The following is a 10,958-nucleotide window of genomic DNA, read 5'->3' as shown; positions in this document are numbered from 1 at the left end:
AGATGTGTGGGTCCTGGACACAGGCGCATCTTATCATATGTGTCCAAGGAGAGAATGGTTCTCAGAGTATGAGGCAGTGACTGATGGCAAGATCAAGATGGCGAATGACTTTGCTTGCGATACTACAGGAATCGGTTCTATTAAGCTCAGGACACATCATGATAGAGTCTGCACGTTGACTGGAGTTAGACATGTTCCATCTATGTCCAAGAACTTGATCTCAGTTAGTCTTTTGGATAGCAAAGGTTTCAAGTATTCAGGTGAGGATGGAGTTCTGAGTGTCTACAGGGGTTCAGATGTGATTCTCAGAGGTTTCATTCATGGTACTTTGTATTTGCTGGAAGGTTCTACGGTTTCAAGTTCAGCAAATGTTGCATCTCCAGAGGTTCGCAAGGAAGATATGGACAAGTTGTGGCATATGAGGCTTGGACATATGGGCGAGCGTGGGATGCAGATTCTGTCGAAGCATGATCTTCTCTGTGGTCATAAGACCAAGAGCCTTGAGTTCTGTGAGCATTGTGTGTTTGGGAAGCTGCACAGAAATAAGTTTCCTAAGGTTGCTCATAAAACAAAAGGCACGCTGGATTACATCCATTCAGATTGTTGGGGTCCCTCCAAGGTGGAGTCGCTGAAGGGTCACATGTATTTTGTGTCCATGATTGATGACTATTCGAGGAAAACTTGGATAACATTCATGAAGCACAAAAGTGAAGCTTTCAACAGTTTCAAGGAGTGGAAGATACTGGTGGAGAATCAAACTGAGAAGAAGATTAAGAGGCTTTGTACTGATAATGGTCTGGAATTCTGTTCAACAGAGTTCAATCAGTTTTGTAAGGATACAGGGATTGCTAGGCATCATACAATCAGGTATACACCACAGAAGAATGATGTAACAGAGAGAATGAACCAGACATTGCTGGAGAGAGCGAGGTTTTCTAATGCTGGTTTAGAGAAGAGGTTTTTGGGCTGAGGCAGTGAACACGGCTTGTTATTTGATCAATCTTGGACCGCATACAGGGATCAAGTGTCGAATACCTAATGAGGTCTGGTCAGGCAGATCTGCTGATTATTCTATTCTGAGAGTCTTTGGTTGCAAGGTTTACTATCATGTTAATGAAGGAAAGCTGGAACCAAGAGCGAAGAAGGGAGTGTTTATGGGCTATGGAGATGGTGTAAAGGGATACAGAGTTTGGTCTCCATCTGAGAAACGAGTTGTTATGAGCAGGAACGTTGTGTTTGATGAGAAATCTATGTTCAAAGTTTCAGCTGAGTCCATTTCAGAAGCAGAGCAGGAGGATATTGACAAGCAGGTGGAGCTGCAGGAAGTGCAGTCAGACTACCCAGGATCAACTGATCTAGTGTCAGGGAGCGATCGATCTACGCCAGACACAGGATTGGGCGATGGCAGAGATCTCCGATCGATGTCCAACAACACGAGATCAATCGATCCTCAGGAAGAGAGCGAGCGATCGATGTCTGATGAGCAGCCTAAATCTTTCAATTCTGGAAATCAACGTATTGGGTCTGAAAAACGCAGTATTGCTAAAGACAGACCAAGGAGAGTTGATGTTAGGCCACCAGAGAGATATCGGTTTGAAGACATGGTGGGTTATGCACTACAGGTTGCAGAGGAAGTGGACACTTACGAGCCGTCTACTTACAGAGAAGCCATTTCAAGTTATGCATCTGAGAAATGGTTTGCTTCAGTGGGAGATGAGATGGAATCTCATGAAAAGAATCACACATGGGATCTGGTCACACTACCACCTGGGAGAAAAGTTATGACTTGCAAGTGGATTTATATACTAAGCGAGGGATTGTACATCTGGTGACGGACATCTGCTCTAGTTGAGCGTCTGGCCTCCAGCACGGGCATTTGGTCTGTCTCTAGTAGAGCATCTGGCCCAGGAGTGCATCTGGTCCGTCACAACAGATTGGTATCAGAGCCAAGGTTCTGTGGTCCTTGGTTTGAGGGGAGGATTGTCAGAATAAATAAAAAGGCAATCCAAGTCCCACATCGGATATTATACAGAATAAAGTCTAATATATATAGCTGGTCCAATTCCACTTAGTATGAGGCCCGTCTTTGTTCCGGTGGTGATGTCTTTGATTGAACGAGTGATAGAATCAGGTAAGACAAAACCGTTTGTGACGAACGTGATGCAGTACCATCACTGGCTCCACCATCACCAGCCAGACTGAAATTTTTTCATCATATCCTGAAATATTTTCATCACAGTCACATTCGTAATTTTTTCAAATACATTTTTTCGATAAAACAAATTAAACAATCATTCAAAAACTGATCTACAATCCGATTTCGTCGATTTGTCTTCACGATTTTTATGGATGAAAAACTTCTCTCACCAGTTGCAGTGGCTACCGGCAAAATCAAATAGATCACTAAAATAAATTAATTAGATAACTAGATCACTAAAAGCAAATTAGTTTTTTTAAAAGATCAAAAGGGGCTTGCCTGTTTTGATGGCGATTGTTAGTCTGGTTTGCTTGATATTTTCTTAAAGAAGATAACAAACGTTTTCGATAACAAGAGTAAAACTGTAAAAGGTACATTTTTCTAACCTAAATTAATTTGGGCTTTAAAGTTTAAAGTATTTATTAGTTAAATATAATTGTAATATATGTGGGTTAGTTACTGGGCTTGTAGTAGAATTTTCTGTAATTAATACTAAGAGAGTTAGTGGGTTAGAGATTTTTTTTTTTTACGTCGAACGGTCATTCTATTAGTCAAGCTTGAGGTGGTCTGGGTAACCAGACCAGAATAGAACAACCAATGAAAAGTAACTCCCTGCGAAAGGTCCTAGCAGTCTTAGCTAAAAAATCAAAAATCTGGTTGCGCACTCGTGACACATGGGTGATTTTGAATTCCGGGAAACAAATCTGAAGCGTCTCTATCTTCTCCAACTCTGTCGCGAAGCTTGGCCACTCATGTGGCTCCTTTATCATTGCAATCAGTTCCTTGCAGTCAGTCCCAAAGCTCTAGCATGGTGAATGTTGAAGCATATTCTCCATCGCCCATCGCAGTTCTTCTACCTCTGAATGCAATGTTGATTCACACCGAGTAAAATTATGTGTTCCCATAAGTTATATGCTCTCCCCGCTATCCATCCAAACCCATCCACATCCACTAAAGCGATCAGAAGCTGTCCAGGATCCATCTAGCAGACAAATATTACCCAAGCTTAAGACTTGGATTTCCTCATTATTTGGCCTGTACTACCGGTGGTATCATCTCATTTGCATTAAACCAGGCTTGACATTCACTTTCTGCGTATCGAACTAGTTCCAAAGGCTCTCTGTCTATTCCCCTGAAAAGCTTATCATTACGAGCCTTCCAAATATACCATATTATCCAGGGATAAGGATCCATGTCTTGGTATGGTTCTAAGATATCATTCTTCCTCCAGAATAGATAGTCCATGTTTGTGTAGACGCTTGACACTGGAAATATACCTGAGCTTGTAGGAGTTGCTGATAAGGACCATACTTGGAGAGCTGAACGGCATTCAAATATTGCATGAGTTACAGATTCTTCTATTTCTCCACACCTTGGGCAATAATTATCGCACCTCATATTCCGCCTTACTAGGTTCCTCGTTACTGCCACCTGAACCGTTATCAATTGCCATATAAGATGGCACATCTTCCTTGGCGCTTTCAACTTCCAAGCAAAGGCTTGAAGTTTAGTGATTCTCGGTTCCAGTATTTCCTTTTCTTCTTCTGGCTTCAATAGATTTTGAGCAACCCAGTATCCAGATTTAACTGTGTATTGGCCATTCCTCGTGTAGCTCCAGCAGAAAGTCTCACGGCGATGAGTAGAGCTTATGGCCATACTGCGTATGAGAGGTATGTCATCGGGGTGGACATAATCCTCTAGTAGCCCTACGTCCTATTCCTTCGATTCCTGGTTAATGAGGTCACTAACTCTCATATTTGGATGCCTCACAGGTGCTACAGGTGTAGCTGGTCTAGCAGGTGTCGTTGGAATCCACAGATCCTCCCACACCTTGACTTCATAACCAGAATGAATCTTCTGTTTGATCCCCAGAAGCAAAAGCTTTCTTGCGGCGTAAATGCTTGTCCACACATATGATGGACTACTTGAAGAGATTGCACCTAAAGGCGAGGTCATTCTATAATATCTGGCCCCAAGACTCGGGCAACCAGTGAATCAGGGTACTAAACCAATCTCCATAATTGCTTTGCCAATAGTGCTAGATTAAACTCATGGATTAAGCGGAAGCCAATCCCTCCCTCTTCTTTTGGTAGACAAACCTTTTCCCATTTCGCCCAGTGTATTCCTCTGTTTGGCGGATTCGAACTCCACCAAAATTGTGCAATGGCACTTGCGAGGTTTTCGCAAATCTCCAATGGGAGCAGAAACGTTGACATAACGTATGTCAGAAGAGCGAGTAAAATAGACTTGATCATTAACTCCTTCCCCCGTTTTGAAAGCCATCTACTTGTCCATCCATTAACTCTATGCATCAGGTTATCCTTTAGAAATGCAAAGAGTTTGCATTTTGAGCCACTGATATCCTCTGGGATTCCCAAGTACTTTCCCATCCCACCATCATTATGTATTCCAAGTACATCTTTAATCTCTTGCCTGGTATTCGCATTGATCCTCTTACCAAAGAGTAAGGAAGATTTGTCAAAGTTAATACATTGGCCAGATGCTTTACCATATGTCATGACTACTTTTATTACTTCTTCACATTCACGGGGCTCCGCCTTACAGGAGAAAAAGCTATCATCGGCAAAGAGAAGGTGGGATACCGAGGGACATGCGCGTGTGACACGCATCCCTATTATCTTTCCTTGGTTCTCTGCATGATTGAGAAGGCTAACGAGCGCTTCCGTGCACGGAATAAAAATGAAAGGAGAAAAAGGATCTCCTTGACGCAGGCCTCTACCTGGAACAATATTTTATCTTGGCTGCCCATTCATAAGAACTTTATATTTTACCGACGTAATGCACCTCATGATCCAGGTGATCCATGTTTTGGAGAAACCCATATTTCGCATCATAGCTTCAATAAACGACCAATTCCATTATATCATATGCTTTACTCATATCAGTCTTGATGGCCATCCTTTTATTACGTCCACTCGGTTTAGTTCGCAGGACATGAAACATTTCTTGAGCAATCATGATATTATCCGAAATCTGTCTTCCAGCAACAAAGGCTGACTGGATTTCTGATATCAATCCTTGCAAGACTTTCTTTAGTCTCTGGCATAAGACCTTAGAGACGATCTTGTAGCTGACATTGCATAAGCTTATGGGTCTAAATTGAGCCATATCATTAGGCTTATTTGTCTTTGGGATAAGACATATATTTGTATCATTCAGACCATTGACCATAGTCCCATCAAAGAGGAAATTATTAACCATAAGAGTTAAATCCTCCTTGACTATATCCCAAAACTTCTGGTAAAAAAGGGCAGTGATCCCATCTGGTCCCGCTGCCTTGTCTGGATGCATGGCAAAAAGAGCTAATTTGACTTCCCATTCAGAAACAGGAGCTGTGAGGCTTTCATTCACTGATCCCGTCATCATCGTAGGAACTTCAGATAGTGCCTCTTCAATGTCTTCTGGAATAGAAGACTCAAAAAATTGCCGAAAATAGCTAGTAGCAATGGCTACAAGACCTTCCTCGTCCTCAACTAAATTACCATTTGCGTCTAGTAGCTGCGTGATTTTGTTCCTTGCTCTCCTTTGCTTTGTTAAGGCATGGAAATTTTTTGTATTTTTATCTCCCTCTCTAAGCCAAAAAACTCTACTCTTCTGTTTCCAGAACATTTCTTCTGCTTTAAGAGCATCAGAGAGTTCCTTCAGCCCTGCTGCAATTTCCTCAGTCGTCGCATTATCGTCTGCGTATAAACCCTCGACTTTCTCCTTGAGCTCCTCCACTAACTTCGCCGAGTTAATATTGTGTTGTTTCTTCCACTCACTCAAGGCTTTTCAGCAGCTGGAGATATGTTCCATTATAGTCGCATTGGGGGGAAGGTCCGGAGATTTCCACCTCTCCAGAATGACTTGCCTTAGTTCCTCATTGTCTAGCCATCTTCTGTCAAATTTGAATTTTTTTGATCTTCTCGTTGGCTTTGTGAGTATGTCTGCAAGAATCGTACGATGGTCTGATCCACATAACCTCATATACTTCACAGACGAGTGGGGAAACTTCTCATGCCAATCCGCATTTTTTACCGCTCTGTCTAAGCGCCATCGAACAGTTGTTCCTCCTTCTCTCTTCCCTACCCAAGAGAGCATGTCCCCTGTGAAAGGAAACTCTAGCATCCCACAGTCATTAAGCATCTGCTTAAAGGGAAGGAATGAACTATTAGGGCATTGTCTCCCTCCTTCTTTCTCATTATGACATGTGATCTCCATTAAAATCTCCTATGATGAACCAAGGTCCATTTTGTGTTGTTGAGAAGCGCGTAAGACGTTCCCAAACCTGATCTCTATGTTCTAAGACAGGGTCTTCATAAACAAACGTCATACAAAACTTTTATTCCATCAATAACTGCCTCAATGTCAATCATTCTGTTATTCGAAAATAAAACATTAACTTGAAATTCATCCATAACTAAAAGAGCTAAACCTCCGCTGAGACCAAGTGGCTCAACGGTAAACAAATGATCAAATCCTAAGTCGGCCTGAATGTTTTGCAACAGCAGCCTCCTATTCTTCATCTCAGAAAAAAACACAAGTCCTGGGCGATGTTTCTGACACATCTCTGTAAGGCGTCGAACTGTGAGGTCGTTTCCAATCCCTCAACAGTTCCAACTGAGCGTCCTCATTGATCAAGGGGGGATGGGTTTTTGGATCCCATCGAACCATCACTCTTAGATGAGCCGGTTTTTGTTTCTTCGAGCTATGGTGGTGACGTCTTGAGCCTCCAGCTCCACCATGCGCACGAGCTGCAAGAGACGAATATGATCTCTTTTGTGGAGATCCTCGAAGAAGAATATCAAATTTCTTTTTCTGAATGCCCAAAGAAGCACTCAATTCGGAACCATGCTTTGTATGCCTCGACTATATATTAAACTTGTCAAAACTATATTAAACATAGTTCAATCGTTCAATATTACAGAATGTGCATATATATTAAATTTTTAAAAACTAAAAGGTGTGTCACCTGACACCCCATTGACTAACATACGTCCGCCTCTGACCAGCCTTCATCTTTCTCACTGTCTCCACCATATGATTTATGGTAGCCTCAAGACTCCTAAAACTTTCAGTCATAGAAACCTTCATCTATTGGAACTCATCGTGCATTTGGCGGAGGAGTGTGATCTTTATATCTTCAATGAACTCTTGATTGCTTCCCATATATTTTTATTTTTTTGAAAAATAGAAAAACAGAGATAGAAGTTTTTGATACCACAAAGTGGTCCGGATCAAAAACAAAAATGTGCTTTGATGCCAATTAAGGCCTCTCCTCAAAGTTAAGAGAGTTTGCTCTGATACCAAATGAAGGAACCCAAAGACTTAAGAAACAAGTTACGTCAATTTTCTCTTTTTTCATATCCTCATTTCACTTTCAACTCATGCTTAAATACAAAACCAACCTAAATAAACTAACTATGTACGTGGGCAAGTAACACACATAAGCATAATCCCACTAACTAAATAAAGCAATATAGAAACTAAAACTTTTAACAATCGATTAATAAATCTTCGTGGAAATGGCCACGTCATCTTCTCGCTCAAATTGTATCTCATCAGCACACAACCAATACCTATTGGGATTTGGGACTATATCATAAAGAGTGAATAATCGAGCCAGCCTCAAGAGAGCAAAGCGTCTTCCCTTCAGCCATATCCCAAAGCAAGACCGCACCATCTTTCCCACCACAAGCACACATAGAACCATCAGGCGACAAAGCCACAGTGTTCAGGTAACCAGAATGCCCAGCAAGAGTGTTCCTAATCTTACAATTCTCAAGATTCCATACCTTCACGGTTTGATCCCAAGAAGCAGACACAATGGTCGGAACAAGCTTGTTAGGACTAAACCTAACACAACATCCAATCCTTATGTCCCTCACCTTGGTCGGAGATCGTGTACTTACACTCTCCAAGCGTGTTCCACAGCTTGATCGTACCGTCACGAGAAGCAGACACGATCTGACGGTTATCAGTTGAGAATTCCACGGAGAGAACGTCTTTCGTCCCACGAAACGTCGAGTGGAGACTTCCGCGGCGAGGTCCCAGAGACGAAGCTCACCGTCTCAGCTTTCGGAGAGCGCGAAGTGTCCGTCAGAGGAGAGAACAACGTCTGCGACGAAGTGAGAGTGGCCTGTGAGGTGGGTCACGTTATTAGGCTAATAACCTACTAATCATATTTTCATAGAAAAATCTAGATAATTAGGATAAAATAATTTAGATATTATGTTAGAATTGTCTAGATTTAGGATTAAAATATTTGAGAAATTTTATACTATAGAAGCTATAAATACCTCAACTCTCTTCTCATTCTGGATCATCAAGAAATAATTCAAGTTTGTAAAAATTATCGAAATAATAAGAAATCATTTTCTAAGTTATAAAAAGTTTTCTTCTTCACACAAAACACTTTCTCTTCAAACACTTCAAACACTTTCCCCATTTTAACAAAGTTTTGTCATTTCCAACAAAGTGGTATCAGAACTACCAGTTCCTTGTGAAGATGGCAAATAGTGGTGTTCCCTTCCGAATTCAATTGCTCACAAAGAGCAACTATGACAATTGGAGTCTGAGGATGATGGCTATCCTAGGAACACATGATGTGTGAGACATAGTCGAGAAAGGCTTCGTTGAACCGGAGAATGATGGTGGTTTATCTCAAACACAAAAGGATGGTTTGAAAGATTCAAGGAAGAGAGACAAGAAGGCTCTCTGTCTAATCTATCAAGGAGATAAAGATACATTTGAGAAGGTTGCTGGAGCAAAGACGTCCAAAGAAGTATGGGAGAAGCTTCAGACCGCTTACAAGGGAGCAGAACAAGTTAAGAAAGTGTGACTTCAAACTCTAAGAGGAAAATTTGAAGCATTACCAATGAAGCAAGGATAACTCATCTCAGATTACTACTCAAGAGTTTTGACGGTTACTAATAACCTCAAGAGAAATGGTGAGAAGTTAGATGAGGTGAGAATCATGGGGAAAGTTCTTATATCATTCGATTCGAAATTCGAGCACATTGTTACGGTGATTGAAGAAACAAAAGACTTGGAGACTATGACGATGAAACAACTTCTTGGATCACTACAAGCTTATGAAGAAAAGAAGAAGAAGAAAGAAGATATTGTTGAGCAAGTTCTCAAGATGAGAATTGATCACAAGGAAGAAAGTGGCCGAAGCAATCCAAGACGTGGTGGCGGTCATTTCCGAGGACGAAGTCGTGGTGTAAATGGACGAGGTTGGATACCATATGAAGAAAAATTCAACAAAAAAGGATAGAATTCATCAAGAGGTTGTGGAAGAGTAAATCCAAAATCAAGGTACGATAAATCAAGCATCAAATGCTATAGTTGCGGAAAGTTTATACATTATGCTTCTGAATGCAAAACTCCAAACACCAATAGAGTTGAAGAGACGTCCAACTATGTTGAAGAAAGGAGTAAAGAAGAAGATATGCTATTGATGGCTTACAAGAAGGATGAACCAAATGAGGTTGTGGTGCAAGCAACCACATGTGTGGGAATAAAAGCATTTTCGTGGAGCTCGATGAATCAGTGAAAACTAATGTGGCTTTGGGAGATGAATCGAAGATAGATGTGAAAGGTAAATGAATAACTCTCATCCGCTTGAAGAATGGAGATCATCAATTCATTTCTAACGTTTACTATATTCCAAGCATGAAGACCAACATCTTGAACCTAGGACAACTCTTAGAAAAAAGTTATGACATTCGACTAAATGATAATAGTCTTTCTTTAAGAGATAATGCAAATAATCTCATCACAAAGGTGCCAATGTCAAGCAATAAAATGTTTGTCCTAAACATTCAAAATGACATTGCACGATGTCTCAAAATGTGCTACAAGGAGGAGTCTTGGCTTTGGCATCTTCGATTTGGGCATCTCAACTTTGGAGGCTAAGAGCTAATTTCCAAGAAAGAAATGATGAAAGGGTTACCTTGCATCAACCATTCAAATCAAGTGTGTGGAGGTTGCTTACCTGGAAAGCAATTCAAGATGAGTTTTCCAAAGGAGTCAGAGACAAGAGGAAAAAAGCCACTAGAACTTATACATACAAATGTATGTGGCCCAATTAAACCAAGTTGACTTGGTAAGAGCAACTACTTCCTTCTATTTATCGATGACTTTTCAAGAAAAACATGGATTTACTTTTTGAAAGAAAAATCAGAAGTGTTTGAAAATTTCAAAAAGTTCAAAGCCCATGTTGAGAAGGAAAGTGGTCTTAAGATCAAGTCCATGAGATCTGATCAAGGAGGAGAATTCATGTCCAAGGAGTTTCTGAAGTATTGTGAAGATAGTGGCATCCGAAGACAGTTGACGGTGCCGAGAACCCCTCAACAAAATGGAGTAGCGGAAAGAAAGAATAGGACAATACTTGAGATGGCAAGAAGCATGCTCAAGAGTAAGAAGCTACGAAAGGAGTTTTGGGCGGAAGCAGTTGTGTGTGCGGTTTATATATCAAACCGTTCTCCAACGAAGAGTGTTTTAGGAAAGACACTACAAGAAGCTTAGAGCAGAAGGAAGCTCAGTGTATCACACCTAAAAGTCTTTGGAAGCATTGCTCATGCTCATGTTCCAGACGAGAAGCGAAGCAAACTAGATGATAAAAGTGAGAAGTACATCTTCATTTGGTATGACGCTAACTCCAAAGGCTATAAGCTCTACAATCCTGAAACAAAGAATACAATCATTAGTCAGAATGTCATCTTTGATGAAGAAAGAGAATGAGATTGGAGATCAA

At 41.0% G+C, this 10,958-nt stretch overlaps 1 pseudogene; it reads right to left on the bottom strand.

The window, feature by feature from the left end:
* The window catches only part of LOC106319924, a 26,104-nt pseudogene extending 17,459 nt beyond the window's left edge, over positions 1–8,645 (bottom strand).
* Positions 8,646–10,958: the final 2,313 nt, after the last annotated feature.

This window comes from Brassica oleracea, unplaced genomic scaffold (assembly GCF_000695525.1).
Source record: "Brassica oleracea var. oleracea cultivar TO1000 unplaced genomic scaffold, BOL UnpScaffold00692, whole genome shotgun sequence".
Classification (NCBI taxonomy): domain Eukaryota; kingdom Viridiplantae; phylum Streptophyta; class Magnoliopsida; order Brassicales; family Brassicaceae; genus Brassica; species Brassica oleracea.
Note: the sequence above shows the minus strand (reverse complement) of the source record. Positions and strands in the feature narration are given on the sequence as shown.